Source organism: Pithys albifrons, chromosome 4 (assembly GCF_047495875.1).
Source record: "Pithys albifrons albifrons isolate INPA30051 chromosome 4, PitAlb_v1, whole genome shotgun sequence".
Classification (NCBI taxonomy): Eukaryota; Metazoa; Chordata; class Aves; order Passeriformes; family Thamnophilidae; genus Pithys; species Pithys albifrons.
This window is the reverse complement of record NC_092461.1, coordinates 55,978,977-55,997,574: the sequence shown is the minus strand read 5'-3', so window position 1 is coordinate 55,997,574 and position 18,598 is coordinate 55,978,977.

Here is an 18,598-nt window from a genome sequence, read left to right as displayed (position 1 = left end):
CCACCATTTAAGTCCCGAGGTCCATCTGCCACGGCCGAGCGGAGCTTGGACGGTGACAGTGAAGTCCTCAGGACTGTCTACAGCACCCAGTACTAACCGGGGCTGACCCTGCTGAGCATCCGAGATCTGACGGGATCGGATGGCAGGGAGGCATTTAACTGCCTGGTACGGTCTCCACTGAGACTCGAACTCACGACCTTGTGATCAGAGCCCGGAGTGCTCACCATTATCACCCACATGTTTAGCACTGGAACAGACTCAGGTTGTTGGCTGGTGCCTGTTTTCAGGCTTCGGAAACAAAACTGAGCCCCAGACTGAGCTATACAGCAAACAGTCCAGAAGCCCCAAAAACACCACCTTAATCTTGGGCACTTAGGAGGTGCAGCCTCTCTCCTGCCGCAGGAGAAGATTTGGTATTTGATTCCAAGTTACTTATAACATGTAAGCTTCCTATCTTCATGCCTGTTCCCTAGGACTGCTGGGAATCCTGGAGGGACAGATAAGTCTGGTACATTGGGGCAAAAGTGTTCATAGCTCAAGTTTTTCACTTTGAGAATCAGACCTTTTAGAATTTATTTGAGGGAGCAGGGGGGGAATTTAGCAGGCATCAAAAATTTTCTAACTTCCTTGAAGAACTTTTATGAAATGGGATGTGTTTCTTGCAGAACAGAAATCTTTACTTTTAACCAGATCTGATATCAATTATCATTGTTCTTTTGAATAATTTAGGAGATAAATTCCTTTGCTCCTATGAAAGCCAGAGCACCAACTCAATTACAGTTATTCACACAGCAGGGTGAAAGAGCTAGAGACCCTTCAGTTCCTTGTTTGGCATCAGTTATATTAGGAGTATGTTAGTTCCTGTGGTTTAGTTATATAGATATCAAAGGCCTTCTGTCTGTGGTCAACTATCAGCAGAACCATTGAAAAAGTAAGTGACTAGTTAGATAGGTCTAATCCGGAGAGATTTGTAAATATGTTTATGCTTCGTGTGAAACGCATGGTGCATTACAGCATGATGTCATAGTAATACAGGATGATATAATATAAAGAAATTCAGTGACAAAGAATACAGGAGAGTAGGGCAAGATAATTTTGAATTTTCTAAGCAAAGAATGAAGTTTTAGGAATAATAGCCACAAGAAATAAAAATCTTGCTTTGTTATACAGATGCAATGGGAATTTAACATGGAAATACGACCATAGTGTCTTTTGCTTGATCAGATAATCAATGTCAATTTTATGACTATGAAAAATATTCTTTCAGTGCAAGGTGACCATGGCAGAGATTTGGTAAAATGATCTCTTGGAAGAGGAGCCAAGATTTTGGAATTGTGACCTTTTTACTGGCTCATCAGCCTGACTGTAAAGTAATTCTAGACCTCTGGTTTAATGCATCAGACTGTGTGTGATAGACACAACAACTGGTTTGCTTCTTGAAACCCAACACAACTGGCCTGTGATTCCTCCCATTACTGCCACTTCTACCTCTCCAAGTGCACTTCAGCTTTTAACTATTGATCCTATCACCATTGTAAAAATATTTAATTACTAGTATTTTTAATTAAAGTCTAAACTGCTAGTTCTTACAAATTTAAATTAAAACCTGTCAATACCTTTTTTTGCCTTCCATAAATGCAAAAAGTAGGGTTAATGTTATGAAGGAGCTCTTGAGCTCATGAAGAGTTCATAAACAAGGGTTCAAATGAAAAAAAATCCAGTGCTTCTTTGAATAGACTTCCCATTTTTTTCATATTAAAAAACCCATATAAACCACATAGCCTTTCTCCAGATCACAAAGTAATTAGGTTTGACTTTAAACAATGTCAGTTTAGGAAGGGTGGCTGATACCTTATTGCTTGTTGCACAGCTCTTTCCCTTTGGCAACTTCTTTCAGATGCCTTTTCTAGCTGACAAAACTCATTTCAAGGCTTTTTTTTATAAAAACTTCATGCTGAAAAGAAATTCCTAAACACAAAGAGCACTGAAGTACTTTTTCAAAGTAAAAGCTTTTTACAAATTGCAATAGGGATTGAAGTAAATTATCTATACAAGTAAGTTAAAATAATATTTAACACAATTTATAATTATTTTTGTGCATTCCTCCATTGTACTTGTAGTCCAGCTGTTGCCATGTTTTCCCAATGCATTAGAACTACGAAACTAAATTGCTGAGACATCAACCACAAAAATGGCTCAGCAGCACAGGGTATAGGAAGGGTGAGGATCATGGATGGTAATAATGCTTCTTAAAACACAATCCTGTATTCCATCAACCACTGATTATCATCTACACATTTCAGGCTATCCACACTCTGCAGGGAAAGTGTTAGCACCTTTCCAGGAAAATGGAAATTAACGAAAGGTGATATCCTTGGCAAAACCTTCACAGTATAAATAGAAGTGGATCCCTGGCTTTCCAGATGAATACGTACAAAGTTTTAATGTCTAAAGATCTGATCCTGCAAAACACCATAGAAGTGTCTAACTTTATGCATAGCAGGACATCTATTGACCTTATCTGAGAGTATGAAAATAAAAATGAACATAGTATAGGAATGAATGTAAAATAATCTTACTTTAAGGACACTAGCCAGAATAATCCATAAAACTCTCCTGAAAAAATATTAAATTACAAAAAACACTCAGATGAAATTTTTCATTTTGTAAGTGCCAAATACTATCTATCTGGATAGTGAATTGATTTGTGAAAAAAAATTCTACAAATATGTTTACTAAATATTCTACTAGCTCTCAGAGGGATCCTCTTTAGTTAATGTTTACAGAGAATCAAATACTGTTATTTGTAATGCCCTGGTCAAAATTAAATAATCTGAATATTAGATAATCTTCCTGTATAGCTATTGTAAGTAAACTAGTGCGAGGAAAGTTGCAAAGTTATGAAAGTTCTGTAGTCACCTAGGAGGGCTCCTCCAAGCCAGTCGGCATTGCTTGAACTGTGGAAGCTCTGGCCACCCTTCTGAAAAGAACTGCACAGGGTGCAAGAGATAAGGGTTGCCTCAAAAATAAAACAAGACGCAGTAAATATTGGCCTATGGCGTAAAGGTGTGAGATAATAGGACCTCAGTGGCTGTGAAAGAGCTAATATCTCATATTACCTTGCACCTGCTTCCTGCACAGGGCTTTGCTAATGGCAAAGGTACAGCTCACTTTGTGCATGGCTGGTTATTGTGGATAGGATCAAACCTGACCTCTGGGAGGGAAAAATTGTCATCTTAACCATGGAGTTTTATCTGCTCTGGGCTGCAGTTTTAGGCTTTTAATACTAACTGCATTTATTTTAAGTGGTGAATGATTATACACCAATCCATATAAAAAATATTGAACTATCTGACCTATAACTCCCTGTCCCATTACCAAGAACACCCAAAGTCTGATGCAAGTAAAAACTTGAGTCCAAATAATGAAGTATTCATAAACTTTTCTTGCAACCAGATAGTAGGAATATGTAGTCAATATTTTCTAGGAAATACCAACAAAACTATAATTGTCATTATGCACCTCCTATTCAGGGAATATATTGAATTGTAACTAATATGTTTAGATACCAGAAGATATCTGTAGGTGGACATGGCATGGTAATAAATACAAATTTTATTATTTACAGTTATATTGACACAACATTAAACAATCTGTAACAGAAATGATGGGGTAGTTCTGTGTTTTTGTCTTTTCCTTTTAATTCTGTACCTTACTATGAAAAAGGCATATATAGTGACAACACACACAGATTTATAGAAACAACATAGGAAAGAGAAAGATGGACTAGTATGTTGGTGCATTTTACTTGTCCTTCATTAGGGATTTTCAGCACACAGGCTTCCTCTTCTTGCTTGTCTTTCACATTTGAAAGAATCCAGATACCTCAGAGATTGGGGACAGAGTTAAAAATCACATTTGTGTGCCATGAGACTGCTGAAAGTGGTATGACACATTTTCAGGATCTGTACCCTTCAGCTGGAGCTGCAGATCAGTTTGAATATAGCTTTGCCAGGTATATATATATCACTATTATTGCCTGAGAATCAGTTTGAGCTGTATGTATGGAGCTATACGTATATATATATATATATATATATATATATATATATATATATATATATATGGAACAGATCACTGTCCAAGGTAACCAAATGTATTCAATTTTTGGAGTTCCAGAAAATTTGGCTCTTTTTACAAGGGTTTGTGGTGATAGTACAAGGGCAAATGGCTTTAAACTGAAAGATAATAGGTTTAGATTAAATATTAGGAAGAAATCCTTTAATGTGAGGGTGATGAGGTACTAAAACAGGTTGCCCAGAGACGTTGTGGATGCCCCATCCCTGAAAGTATTCAAGGACAGGTTGGATGGGGCCTTAAGCAACCTGGTCCAAAGATGTCCCTGCCTATGGCAGGAGGGCTGGAACTGGATGATCTTTGAAGACCTTTCCAACCTAACTCGTTCCAGTGACTGGCTCAGTTGGTTAGAGTTCAGTGTTAGTAACACCAAGGTCATGGATTTGATCCCTATATGGGCCATTCACCTAAGATTGTACTCGAGGATCCTTATGGGTCCCTTCCAACTCAGAGTATTCCATGATTTTATGATACTTCAGATATCTTTATTCTGAAAGTTGCATTAACATGGCTAAATCTCATTTTTTGTCAGAACTGACTGGTAGATAAATAGCACCTTTATGGGAAATGCATCCTTTCACAGGTTTCACTGACTGTTGAAACTGTATTGTTTTAATCAAACCATTGCTCCTGTTATAAAACATTTTAATCTGAATGAGGTATAGGCACATAGTCACACTCCAAGCCTGCTTGGAGACTTTCAGAAGGGAGCTGTGCCCTCTGCTGCTGGCTTGAGCACAGTGAAGGAATAGCAGTAAGAAACAGGCTGAATACTTTTGACCTGAAACATGGGTAAAATGGGACACTTCAAAGATAACTTCTAACTTAACTGTTTTTATAGGCTAAGATTGTTGTTCAAAACCAATTTGTGATATTAGGATTTTAGTCAAAATGCTACAGAAAATTTAATTTTTGTTTGATTGTCAGATGCTTTGGGTGGTTAAGAATAATTTTTTGTTTCTAGTCCCCTGAAAGACTCAGTAGTGAAAAACATGAGCAGCAGAACTTTTGAGGTTTGTTTTTCTTTTCTCAGTGTTGAATCATTAAAATTCATCATTTATTCTGAAACAGTGGGTATAAAAGTGCTAACTCTTATATCAAAAAAGCAGTACAAAAACAAATGTTACATGATTACTGAAAGGATTATTGTTCTTTTTATTATTGTTGAACCTTTTTAAATCAAATACTGCTTAATACCCAATCCAAAGCTTATTTGGCTACATTAGTGGCTGGATATTCTGCCTCTAATTTGCCAGTCTAATTTCACTGTTCACATTGATGATAGTCACAGAGAATAATTCCAGTGAGCTAGTGAGGGATACAGAGCTTCTCTCACAGTTTCTCAAAACAAAGGGACAGGGGAGAAAAAATATTATATTTTCAGTGTTGCCTGTTTTGAAGTTATTATAATGAATTTTTCTCTTTGAGCTACTGAAGTACTGAAAATACACCTGCACAAGTAATACATTAAAGTTTTGTTACAAATGTAAAATGCAGATATGTAGCTATGTAAATAAACATATTTATGCACCATAGTTATAGTTTAACTGATTTTCATTCTAAAGATTTTATTACGCTAGCTGTGTTCTCTCTTTTTATGTTCCACATTAAACTCCAGAAGCATAAGGCAAGTTGTAGAAGTAGGGGAGCAAAATCCCTCCCATGGTAAGAGATCAGATTTGTTACCACTTGAGGAATCTGAACATAAAGAGGTTTATGGGATGATGAAATACCCCTGGAGTTCTAAGGGAAGTAGCTGATGTAGTTGCCAAGCCATGGTCCATGGTATTTGAACACTCATGGCAGTCAGGTGAAGTCCTAGGTGACTGGAAAAAGGGAAACATTGCACCCATTTTTGTAAAGAGTATAAAGGAGAACTCTGGCAACTACCCATCTGCCAGCCTTACCACTTGGGAAGATCATGGAACGGATCTTCATGAAAGCTATGCTAAGGCATACAGAGGACAGGGAGGTGGCAGCCAGCATGGCTTTACCAAGGGAAAACTCTGCCTGACCAACCCAGTGGGTTTCTATGATGGAGGAGCTATATCAGTGGACAAAGGAAGAAGCATGGATGTCATCTATCTGGACTTCTGTAAGGCCTTTGACACAGTCCCCCACAATGTCCTCTTTAAATTGGAGAAAGCTGGATTTGATGGATGGATTGTATGGTAAATGAAGAATGAGGAATGGGTTGGACCACAGCAGCATCCAGAGGGTACAGGTCAATGGCTCGATGTCCTGATGTACATCAGTGACAAGTGGTGTCCCTCAGGGTTCCATGTTGGAACATGTACAGATTAATGTTTCTATCAGTGATATAGACAGTGGACCCATGAGTGCAACCTCAACAAATGCAAGGTCCTGCACCTAGGTCAGGGCAAACCCTCTGGTATTGTATAAGCTTGGGGATGGAGGGATTGAGAGTGGCCCTGCCAAGAAAGACTTGGGGGTGATGGCATATGAGAAGCTGGACATGTCCCAGCAATGTGCCCTTGCACCCCAGAAAGCCAATCATACCCTGGGCTACATCATAAGAGTGGCCAGCAGGTGGCAGGAGGTGATTCTACCCCTCTGTTCTCATGAGACCCCGGGTGGAGTGCTGCATCCAGTCTGGGGTCCCCAGCATAGGAAAGACATGGAGCTGTTGGAGTGGGTCCACAGGAAGAACCAGGAGCACCTCTCCTGTGAGGAAAAGTTGAGAGAGTTGGGCTTTTTCAGTCCGGAGAAACAGAAATAGTATCAGGGATGCCACAGAATTCACAGGTACTCCAGAGACATTAGACCAACTCTGTTACCTGTAGGACCTCAATTTCTGTATTCACACTAAGAAAACCCCAACCCTAGTCCTGTATAGAGTTCTTATAGTTGTGAAAATAACAGGCATCCCAACTGGGACATTCCAGTGTGTAAACTGAAGTATGAGAATATGAGGAATGGTCAAGATTTAATGCAAATTGCAAAGAAACTGATCAAGGTATTTGCAAGATACCATACGTATTTACTCTATAACCATCTCTAATACTGGACATTCCACTGGGATGTGAGTGAGCCCTGTGATGCTAAACAAGAGGAGGAATTAGTTGTTTTTAATAGATAAATCATATCTTTTCTATTCTTAAATGAACATCGGCTTTCACAAATTTGTGATAAAAGTATGATGATGTGCCTCAAAATGTAAAAAATATGACCTGCTTGCCCTTAGTTTCTGTTGCTGTTCAGATGAACCACATATTCCACTTTCCCTGCCACCATGAAATCACACTTTTCACTACCTAGTTATCCTACTCCTCTCACAGAGACTACAAGAAAAATAAGCCCCAGTATACTGCCAAAGTAGCAGGGAGACTTGCATGAGCTTCAGGTCAGCAGAAGGGGCTGAAGGTATCCTTTCAGTTTAAAATAAGTTTTACAGCTCTTTTCTGCCCAGAGATGGCCTTGAAAACCTTAAAGAATGTAAACACACTGAGATGAAGGAAAGGAGCCAGTGAGTTGATCTCAGCTTGACAACAGGCAGAAAGCAAGAGTGTTGCTGAATGAGACAAGTGCATGATGGCACACTTGTGCATTCATGTTCCTACCTCTTCAGAGCAGAAAAAATCCTGACAAAATCTCCCTATCCATTATCATCCCCCTGGCCATTTCCCATCTCATTGCAGGCTGACAGAGCAGGGATGTGGGAGACCATGAAAGACTCTCCTAGGTATTTCACTTCAGCTCTGAAGAACATCTTTACTTGGCAGGACAGATAGTAAAAAATTGGAATTATTGCTTTTGTGAAGAATTCATGTTCTGTCTGTTTCTTTGCAGTTTCCCCCAATTTCATGCTTCCCAGTTGCAGGGTCTTGAGAAATGCCCACTCTTATTTGAAAGGACTATAACCCTTGTGTTTCTTTAGTGGAAGATTAAAACCATTCAGGATGATCTCAATAACATCAGTTTTTGACAGCTTCCTGAAGTGACAGGAAAGCAATTTTAAATAAAGATATTTTGGGTTCTGTGTTTTAGCAACCAAACAAGTAATTGTGAAGAGTCTTTGAGGGGGCTGTCAATTGCAAGAATGGAGGACCCATGGAAGTATTAGAGATGCGGAAAAATATCTAAGATATGTAAATTAATATGGGGGCAGACTGGATCTGAAGATGTGGAAAGAAAATGTATGTGTAGGACAACCTGGTGGGGTAAAAGTTCTAGCCTGTGACTTCCTTACTTATACACCTTGAGTATCCCTAATGTAGATACACAGAACAAGGCTATTTTTATTTATGTTTCATGTACTTTAACCCTGCACATTTCATTTTACATGGCCAACCCTTCTGAAAGTGTATTTATTTCATCCAGAGACTTCTGAGAACACTAGTTCTTCCACTTCTTTCCCACATTTGTATTAGCAAATGGAATTAAATTTTAGCTACCATTTTAAGAAGGAAATATAAAAGCTAAGTGAAATTAATATATCTCATTTTAGTATATGTTCTGAAACATATGTAAGATATTTTGAGGTTGTTATTTGTGCAGGAGTTTGGACTAAATGACTGCCTGAGGTCCCTTCCAACCTGAGTGTTTTGTCTAGAATGCTGTAAAATATTTCTCTATCACTATAAAAAATATTGGAACCCTAGCTAAGAATATGGGCTTTCTGGTTTATTCTATTTATATTCTATGATCAGACAAGTAATCAAAGACTGTGTTGTGTAGGATATGTCAAGAGTTAAAGACAGGGAGAAAGAGTCAGAGATTCCCCAGGCATTGACTAGGGAAATGTGAACACTTTTGTGCAATGATTTTTATGATTCATTGCATTTGGATTAAGGTATAGGGATATAATGATTGTTCTCTGAGTTTTTATTTGTGGTGAAATCACTTATGCGAATAAAGTTAAACAGCCAACAGTCCATCATTTATCTTTCTTAAGATAAACTAATAGCATTGAGAATTCAGATATCTGTATTCATAAGAAAAATAGAATATCCAGTAAGTGACCATGTGCGATGTTGCAAGTTAGGGATGATCTCAGCTATTACATACAGGAGACTCATTCTAAATGAAGGGGATCATAAAAGCTATAATTAGCTAATGCTTCCTAAAAGCCTAACCTAAACTCTTGGGGTTTTATCTTTCCAAAGTGCAATACCATGGGGAGATCACATACTATGTAGTAAGTGCAGACAGAAAAACAAATCTTATGAACACAATATTTTCTGCCCTTATTTGAAGGCAATATTTTAATTTTTCTGAAACAGATACTTTTCCTTTAATGATGCTCTGATTGCTGACGGACTGTCTACTTATTATATTGGAATAAAACAAACACATCACAATTAAATGTTACCAAGTTATGTTACTTTTATTTACATACTCACAGGTCATGCTTCTTTAATCTCTAATCTGTGCTGTAGATTCCAAAGAAAGAAGATGGGTTGATGTAGAAAACAGAATCTTGTAAAATCAAGTTGACTTTTCTCAGGACTGGTTTCATTGTATTTATGTTTATTGTTTAAAAGTATCCATGGTGTTAATGTAAAAACCTGATAAAGGATGGCTGTGTCTGTTCTGCATGAATCTTACTCTCTGTCCTCAGACAGTTTTCAAAGTGTGCAACAGTTCAAACCCTAACTGAGAGTAAGTGAAGGGGCACAGGAGATCCTTCTCACAGAGGACCAGCAAATGTGGCTTGGCCTTTGTTGTCGATACATCGGTAACAGAAAGAAGCACCAGAGAAGAAGGAGGACTACCAGCAAAGCCATGGCTTTTCAGGAGTGTGGTTAATGCTGTCTTAGAAAAGACAGGCAGTTTGCACCATCTGCTAGAGATGCAGGAGAACATCAAGTGCTTTCCTGAGACGTACACGGGCTAAACAGGGAAGCCTATGCTTGATTCTCCCAAGTCCAGCCCAGCACACTCATAGAACATCTGGTAAGGTAATTTTATAACAAGGTCAAGATACATTCATTTTTGAAATAAATGTATATTTAGTTTCTTCAAACACAAAATTTTATGTGACTTTAAAAATAGACCACTTCTATTTAAGATAAAACGCCAATATCTAGAGTAACAAAAAATGTTATTCACCCGAACTGTGTCTGTAAAGTGTGCAAGCATGAGCACTTCAATTGAAATCAAAGGAACTGGGTATAAATTTTAAATTCTTCATGTGCTTAAATTCTCTGCTAGGTTGGTCTTGTGTGCCAGATGGCTTAGCTGGCCAGCAGCAGTGTTCTTTTCTAATTTGGGAAGCAGAGGAAGGTCTTGCAAACATTTTGTTCTACACAGCAAAAATCTGTAACTGTAACAGTGTATCAGTGTGTCAGTGGTCCATTGAACTCCTGTTTTGTTCCTCATTGTATTAAATAAATGAAAGCTTTAGTTATTATGCCACAGAAGCAAATGACTCACTGAATATCTAAGTAACTGTCTAGTCACAGCAAATCTTACTCTTTCTGAGTCAATGCTAACACCTGTGATCCATTTGGATGATGATAAATATATCATATATATATGTATATCACATATATATAATAAATATATCTGTGATCCATAAGTAGGTTTTCTCCACAGGGAAGTTGTCTTGCCTTCAGTGAGACACTGGAGCTATAGTAGTGACTGCTGAAGGAGAAACATCAGTTTCTAATGCATCTTCTTTCCAAAAACCAGCAAAACCACATGACTCACATTTAGCATCCCTCCTGCAATTGGGTTCTGTATTAAAGCATGACTGACTATGAAACCTTTTGAGGGAAGACACATTGCTACAAATATAAACCTTTTGTGGAAGAACACACCCAGAAAGTCCATTTTCCAGTATTTCAGGATGCCTAATAACCAGTGTTATTGGATGTTAGTCTGTAGACTACCACACAGAAAATGAAAGTCATATAATATTGCCAAAAGCAAAAGACTGCTGTCAAAGCTGATAAATTCAACAGAGTTAATGAAGGTGTTCTGTTGTGCACGATGAAACAAGGAGACTTCAAGTACCTTTTTAAAAAAACATTTGGGATTAGAGCATTGCTATTCTATATGAGATAGCTTAAGCTCTCAGAAATTGTGTTGGGTAAGAATTACTTGAATTCATGGACTATACATCCAGTTTTTGAATAAATTCTTTGTATTTGCTTGCAGTTTGGGTAGATCATCCATTATGTTACCATATGAAGTAATGGTTAGGGGTATTTTTACATAATTACAATTTATTATTTTATTATATGCAAAGCTGTTGTCAAACATAGACCTTTAATAAACTCAGAGAAGTAGAAATACAATGCATTCAGCATCTCTGAATTTATAGCTAAACAAATGCTACTGGTCCTTGAATACACAGATGAAAATTGTTGGACTGTTGCCCAATTGTGTGTGTAAGACCTATAATTGAAACACTAGGTTCATTGCCTCTCTCAAAAAAGGTATAGTGATGCAGGGCTAGAGAAATATTTTCCATGTCTAATGCCTTAAAATACTTTGCTATAATTTCTGCAAAGAACCTTTGCAAAAAGCACATCGTTAAATCTGGAATGCCCACCAGAAGCACACAGAAGACTGAATAGCTAAATAGTGATAGTGAAACCAGCTTTACAAACGCTAATGTTTAGGGACACAAACTCAGAAACACTAACGTGGATTTGAGGTTGCTGTGGGTGCTCAATGTGCTGCTTGTACCACTCAGCATGCTGCTTGCAGACCATAATTCTATAAGAAAATAATGACATTGATTGGTGACGCCTTGTGGTGAGGTTACCCAGAACAGATCAGATTTACCTCTTTAGTGAAAGTGTTCCTGTAATGAATAGTTAGCTAACATTCAGCATTTGTGTGCCTGTTTTGATCACTAACAGAGTTTGCAGCAATCCTATTATTTATCTTTAACAAAGTCTTGTGAGGTAGAGAATAGGGTGCTGTACTTTGTGCACAGTTACAGCAATGTGAACTCTGGTCAGGGACTGACACACACATCTTCTCAGAGGACATCAGGGTTAGAGATAGGGCTAGATTTAATGGCTTCTCTTTTTTTGCCATATCCCTTTCATTACAGCTGGGCTTTCCTGGAGGAATTTGTTTTGTGAATAGATGGGAAATCTCTGCTGTGTCCATGAGCAATGTTTGACAAATAGGCAGATACTGATTGATTATATAAGCTGCCAGTATGGACTGGCTTGAGACTTTTCATAAGCATTTACTGATCTGTAATTCTTCATTAATCCTCTTTTCTCCATTTCAGTCAAGCATATCTCTAAAACCTAACCAATAAGATCTACTAAGGAATGAGGCCAGTTACATTTTGTATCTAGTTGTGCAGTACTTAACTGGTGCAATATTCACATCCTCAAAAAACGCACTTGTGTGAATCCTGATCACAAAGGTTTAATTGATCTTAACTCTGAGCAAACAAAATCATTTCACAAGTCTAGAATGTCTGGCTGACTATGTAGAGAGTTTCTTGACATCACCAGAACTGAGGGAAAGTTGTCAACCCAGCACCCAGCAAATGTGAAGAATCAAAGATTTCTATTCTCAGCCATGTTTCACAGTCCTCCAATGTGTTGTCCTCCAATGATAGTGTCTAGGATCTGTGCCTGTGACAAGATGGATGTGCATGTACAATCACCACTGTTGGGATGGCCAGAGTCTGTAGTTTCAGAGGGTGCATGTGACTAAAAGCATGCTCTGGGTTAAGGGTTTCAAAGTAGGATAATAAAAAGTGCTGCAGTGTTCACTATTACTGATGTCTTTATGTGCTAATTATAAGCTGTGTGCATTACTGTAGTAGCAGATATAGCCAATACCAGACAGCACCTCTCAGGGTCACTCCTTGATATGACACTGATATTGCTTCCAGAAAGGCTTGAAGTGCAGCACAATGCAGCAGTAGTCACTGTTTTCATTGCAAGTGTGAAACATAATTTCTTTATTTACTACTAGCCTGTCTTATCAAGGCCCTTACTAATCTTCTTTGCAGACAAGTTAGGAAGAACTGGAGTGTTTGTCAGAAATATTCTGCCCTTGCCTAGGTAGAACAGTTCCACAATGACATAAAAGGTTTACTAATAAAATACTCCTCAATTAAAATATCCAAAGGGTAGCTATCATATTGATACTTTTTACTGCTTTTATAGATAGCCCTGAAGCACCCTTAAAATCAAGAGTAAAGAGCTTAATTATTAAAGGGTCTGAGTACTTTGGCTCCACACTTCAAACATATTTCTGTACCCTAGCACTACTATGGGTAAGTTCACTGAAATGATTATGAAGCTAAATGGCAGGACTTGGATTGGATCACATAAAATATGTCTAGCATATATCATTTAACCAATCATGAAATCTTGGCATGCATTTAGGAAAGAAAAAAAGAAAAAAAAGATTAGGGTTGTGGTTTTTTTTCAAAATACATAATGTAAACAAGCATTGAGCAACCAAAACATTTGTAGAGAATGAAGAGTAATACCACAGAGAAACTCAAAGAAATTTGAAGAAAGAGCTTGAGAACATCTAGAATGCAAAGGATATAATCTGGGGATTTTGTTCGTAAGACTATAATTTACCACCAACTGTAAAGTGAGGTACTACTCTATTACTGTATCCTCAGATTTTTAAAGATTACATCTTAGAATCACTGTATATCATTCTTTAAGTCTGTTTCTGTGGGGCTTATTTTTAAAAAAAAAAGCTTTTGATAGATTATAAATTTCTTAAACTCTTCTGAGAAGATCATTTATGTTTTCAGCCAATATTTTTTCTAAATTATTAAAGGCTTTTTGTTATGGTTTTGTCCCTCTCTTCTAGTGATACCCACTCTTCATTATGTGTGACAGGCATGGGGTCCCTTACACTAACTCCCTTTTTATTACATACTACTTACACTTCAATGCACATGTAAATGTTTATAATTTCAACAAGTCCAGTTACCTTTTTGCTATCTACAGATGATTCTTTCAAAGTTGCTTTCTGGACTCAAGGTGAAATCTTGACTCCATTGAAGTGAAGCACAGATGCTGATAAAAATGGGATGCTATACTCTGACCTTTTGAAGAGCACAAATGGTATGGATTCATAAGGAGTGACTTTCTTAGAACTTTGGGAACAGCACACCTCAAGAAACTTCTGGAAGATGTTTATGAGATGAAAACTCTTCTGACTGCAGAGGGCTAGAAATACATCCAATTTTCCTCTTAAATTCTCATTCAGGATGATGTATCTCACTGGAAAATATGCATCATCAACTATGTGACATATTACATTGAGATGCTGATTGTGAAACTCTTAGTAACTCCTTCAGGCATGCTAGCATTTCCATAATCTGGTTAGGGCTGTTCCCAGGTAGACTCTACTGCCAGAGTACCATGCAAGATGAAGGTCATACATAAAACTCTGCCTTGATATGAAAGAGTTACGGATCTGCTGGAATTTCAAAACAGGCACATACAGACCTTATAAAAACAAAGAGTACAGGTCAAATTCTCATACTTAGATTATGTCAAGTCAGACTGTGCCAGTGTATATAAAAGCAGACAGCCCAGCTCAGATTTGGATTTCAGTGTGAAATCCAAAAGCCCTCTGGGAAAAAAAGAGAAGAGTCATCTTCCTGCACATTTAATATATTTTTTTTCATTCAGGTCTGGGAGACATGTCTGAAATAGGCAGTATATTTTTGTTTAACTAGATCTGTATATGATAAATAATAAATTTAGTTTTCTTTTTTTCCTACTACTGTTAGTCCTTCAAGTCTATGCTCATTTTAATAGGTTGCCACAAGCAAAAATTTTTCAGATTTTAGTTCCTTTTGCTAAATCTGAAGTCTGGCTTGTTGTTTCCATGTTTATTGTATCTCATTGACTAAATATTAAGTTCTGCAAATGGTAGCATAGGTTTTGTGCCACAACAGGAGAATGATGAGATTTTGCAAGCAAGGTCCTAGAGTGCAAACTGCAGACTGCTGGGTTACATGCCTTCTGACATGGAAAGATGCATTAAAAGACTGCCTAATGTTTGTCTAGATGTGCTACACAAGCGAACATAGCTAAAACCCTCATTGCTTATAAAACAACAAAATTGACCCAATTTGCTTCTCATTTTCCTTTGGCAGATCTTCCAATAAGATCTGGTTGTCAGTGGGGATTTCCATTCATTCCTACAATGTTTTCCATGGCATGGCATCTCAACAAAGTGGAAGGCACATGACAATTTGGCTTTTTGGCTATGGCATTCCACCATGGCATTCCTCAGTCAAAAGCACGGAGTGACATGCCTTTCTTACAGTGTATGGCATGCAATGTGCAATATGTCAAAAAACACTGGTGCCTCTCCTATATTGTGTATTGTCAGATTCCTTTCTGTTGTATTGTTTTCTTCCACAAGCTACTAAATACAGCAGAAGATATTTTATATTTAGGTTGGCCTCAGGCACTGAGTAAATGCTTTTGCTCATTTAACAATGTGCTCAATGTGGGCACATTCTGCACTCTGGTAAAGCCCGTTCCATGACATCACCCATGGGAAATATCCCTGAGCATGGTGGAACCTGGAAAACTTAGCTTTGAGCAGGGGAATTCTTGAATGACATCCTGCTGGCATCCTTACTGCTATGTGTCCCCTTGCAGTCAGTCGTTACTAGCTGTCATGCTGGCCCCTGGAGACAGCTGGAAACTGGCATGCTGAGGCAAAGCAGCATTTTGATTGTTCTAGTTTATGTCAAGATATTGGTCAAGCCAGTCATGGCTGGCAGAGCTCAATGCTGCTGCAAGTCACTTTTCCATGCATCATTCTGCTGCATGTGTTTTGTGTGCTATGGGTAAAGCCATGGCTTTGGGCCATTTTCCAGACTCCAGTTAGTCCTGCTTTCCATTCCCAAAAAAGAAAGTCTCTATGATTTCAGGCAACATATTTCCGTACGAGAGATCAGCATGATTATTCCTCTTGTTTGTTTAGCAGAAGCAAATGCTGCATCTGAACTGCACGTCCAACGTATTCCAGAGCACATTATTTACTGCTGGTCCCTCTGTTCTGATCTTTCATTTAGGTGACAAATGTACAAAACTCTCTTTTGGATGAATAGCACCTTTTTGGTTAGGTAGTCAACATGATTACCACGTTTGTTCTGATAAGCTTTTGAAGTAAACTGTTGTCACCAGGTGCCCAACTGCAATCATGTGACTCGGTACCAGTTTCAGATAAGAGCATGTCTGCAATTACTATGTAGGCTAAATCCCCTCACTTTTGGTCTTATTTCATCCCACTGCATTTCTCTTCAGTTACATGGGTGGTTTAATCACCATAACAGAGAAGCTGTTTAGCACAAAGCTTGCTGGTTTATGTCTGCTGAAATTGGAGTATTCTATTTTTTGATAATACATTTTACACGTACAGCAGGGATAGGAAGCTGTCTGACAGGGACTTCTTAATGCAGAAGACCAGCTAATTTCTTTAATGCCATCACTTTCCATGCTACATCACTTGCTTTTTATTGAAATCCTTACATTATGATTCCAGTATTATTGGATCATTTAAGAGTCTGAGAGAAGTCAGGTTTAGTGTTTATTCAGCCTGCACTTCACCTAGCAGTCCCTTCCACCTCTCAGAAATCCTGAACTTTTTCATTAATGGTACAGGTTGATCTTGTTATACTCTTGACTTTGCTATTTCAGATGGCTGTTGGCTTTCAAAACTTTTCCAAGGTTTACAACATACTGATGTTGTTTTGTTGCACTAGGCAACACTGCTTTTTTTAAATGTTTAAAGTTGTAACCTTTTCTTAGTTATAACAGTATTTCTATGACAGAAGAATTTACTTCCTAGAGTAAATGTTATACAAGTTAGATAATAGTGAACTTCTGAGCCAATATCAGAAGAAAAGGATAAATGTGAAGGTAGGTACTAAGGGATGCAAAAATAATGTTATTCTGATTATCACTTAATGCAGACAAAGCTACTATACTTGCTTTTTGCTCTACCTTCGATGAGGAAAGCAACAGGAAAAGAACATATTCGGTGAGACACTTGATATGGCTCAGTACCGGGGGCTCACTCCAAGTGCTCAAACTGTCAATCCGAGCATGTTGCTTACATGTAAGTCACTGCCTGGAAGCTGCAATATGCACAAGCTGACAAAGAGCTGTTCCTCCGAGTGCAACAGGACCAGCTCACAGAAAAGCTAAAATATGAAGACTTTCGGTGTTGGATAAGCCTCCTTAATAGAGAAGACTGTATAAATTCTCACACAGAGCAATGCATTTGAATACTAGGGGAAGCACTGACTTGCACTTTTTTCTGTGTAATACAAATCATGTCCCTTACTGTCCATAAATGGCTTCAATAAGCATTCCTTATATATATATGAAGTTGCTTCAGTCTCTCTGAGTCTTCCATGAACAAGGCCACTAAAGCTGTCTGTTTATACAGACAGAAAACAAGCTGCTCCAATTAGAATTTCATGAGCTCACAAATGTTTCTCTCTAGACAGAAGAGGTAGAAACCAATACAAAAGGATTAATCTCTAAGCTTTCTGAATTAAAATTGCAACAGGTGTCAATTTTACATGCCTGCCTTTGCAAAAACTATGACATTATCCATTTGATTGATGAGAGTAAAAAAAAGTATTTTCTTTTGTCTCGGAGTTCTCTTTTGGACGACATTTTGGTAATTAACACATCTTTGTATCCTCCAAAATGGTAAAAGGATGCCTCTTACAATATTGTGGAAGTTGCTACTGTTTAGTGAGTTTCAATTTGACACATGTTGTCTATGTAAACATACTATATACATCACTACATAAATTTTCTCAGATGCAAATTTCTAAGTGAGAGATCTTGTCCTACCTTTCTCTCAAAGGGATAAGGACACCTACTTATTATCAAACTCAGAGCAAGAATTCATTAAAAAAATTTAATGAAAAAATTTTACTTACCTTAAATAAAGTCCATCTTTATTAGACTAACTACATAGGTAAAGTAGAACCTTTACATTTACCTTCCAACTGGTTTTGGGACATGAAGTAGGACCAAACTATCTTAGGCCCTGTATATTGCAGCTTCTCAACCTCTTTCCTGTTCCTCATCCATACAAAGGGTTTATAACCTCTTGAGGCTGCAGGTTTATTTCCATGCTGTGTTCCAGTGCTGATGGGTACAAGGAGGATTTTGGGCAAGTTCACTGCAACTGTGTTGGAAATCTCCACGGTTTGTGACGCTTCTTGGCTGACTATCAAATGTTTATCTTAGCATAGTATTTAAGTCATGTTACACAGTTTGAGATAGTATTTAGCTCAAGGTAGATACAGTTAGCAGCAGTGTGACAAACCAAGGGAGATTGCAGAGAAGCTCGCGTTTGAGAGGAAAGCTCAAGTATTCTACACAGATGTGCAGACAAAGCCAACTAACACAACCATACCAATCGCTAATTCCCCATCATCTGAAGAGCAACTGCTTCCCTGACCAAAATACCCACTGCTAAGTTGCCTAACATGAGAAATGTA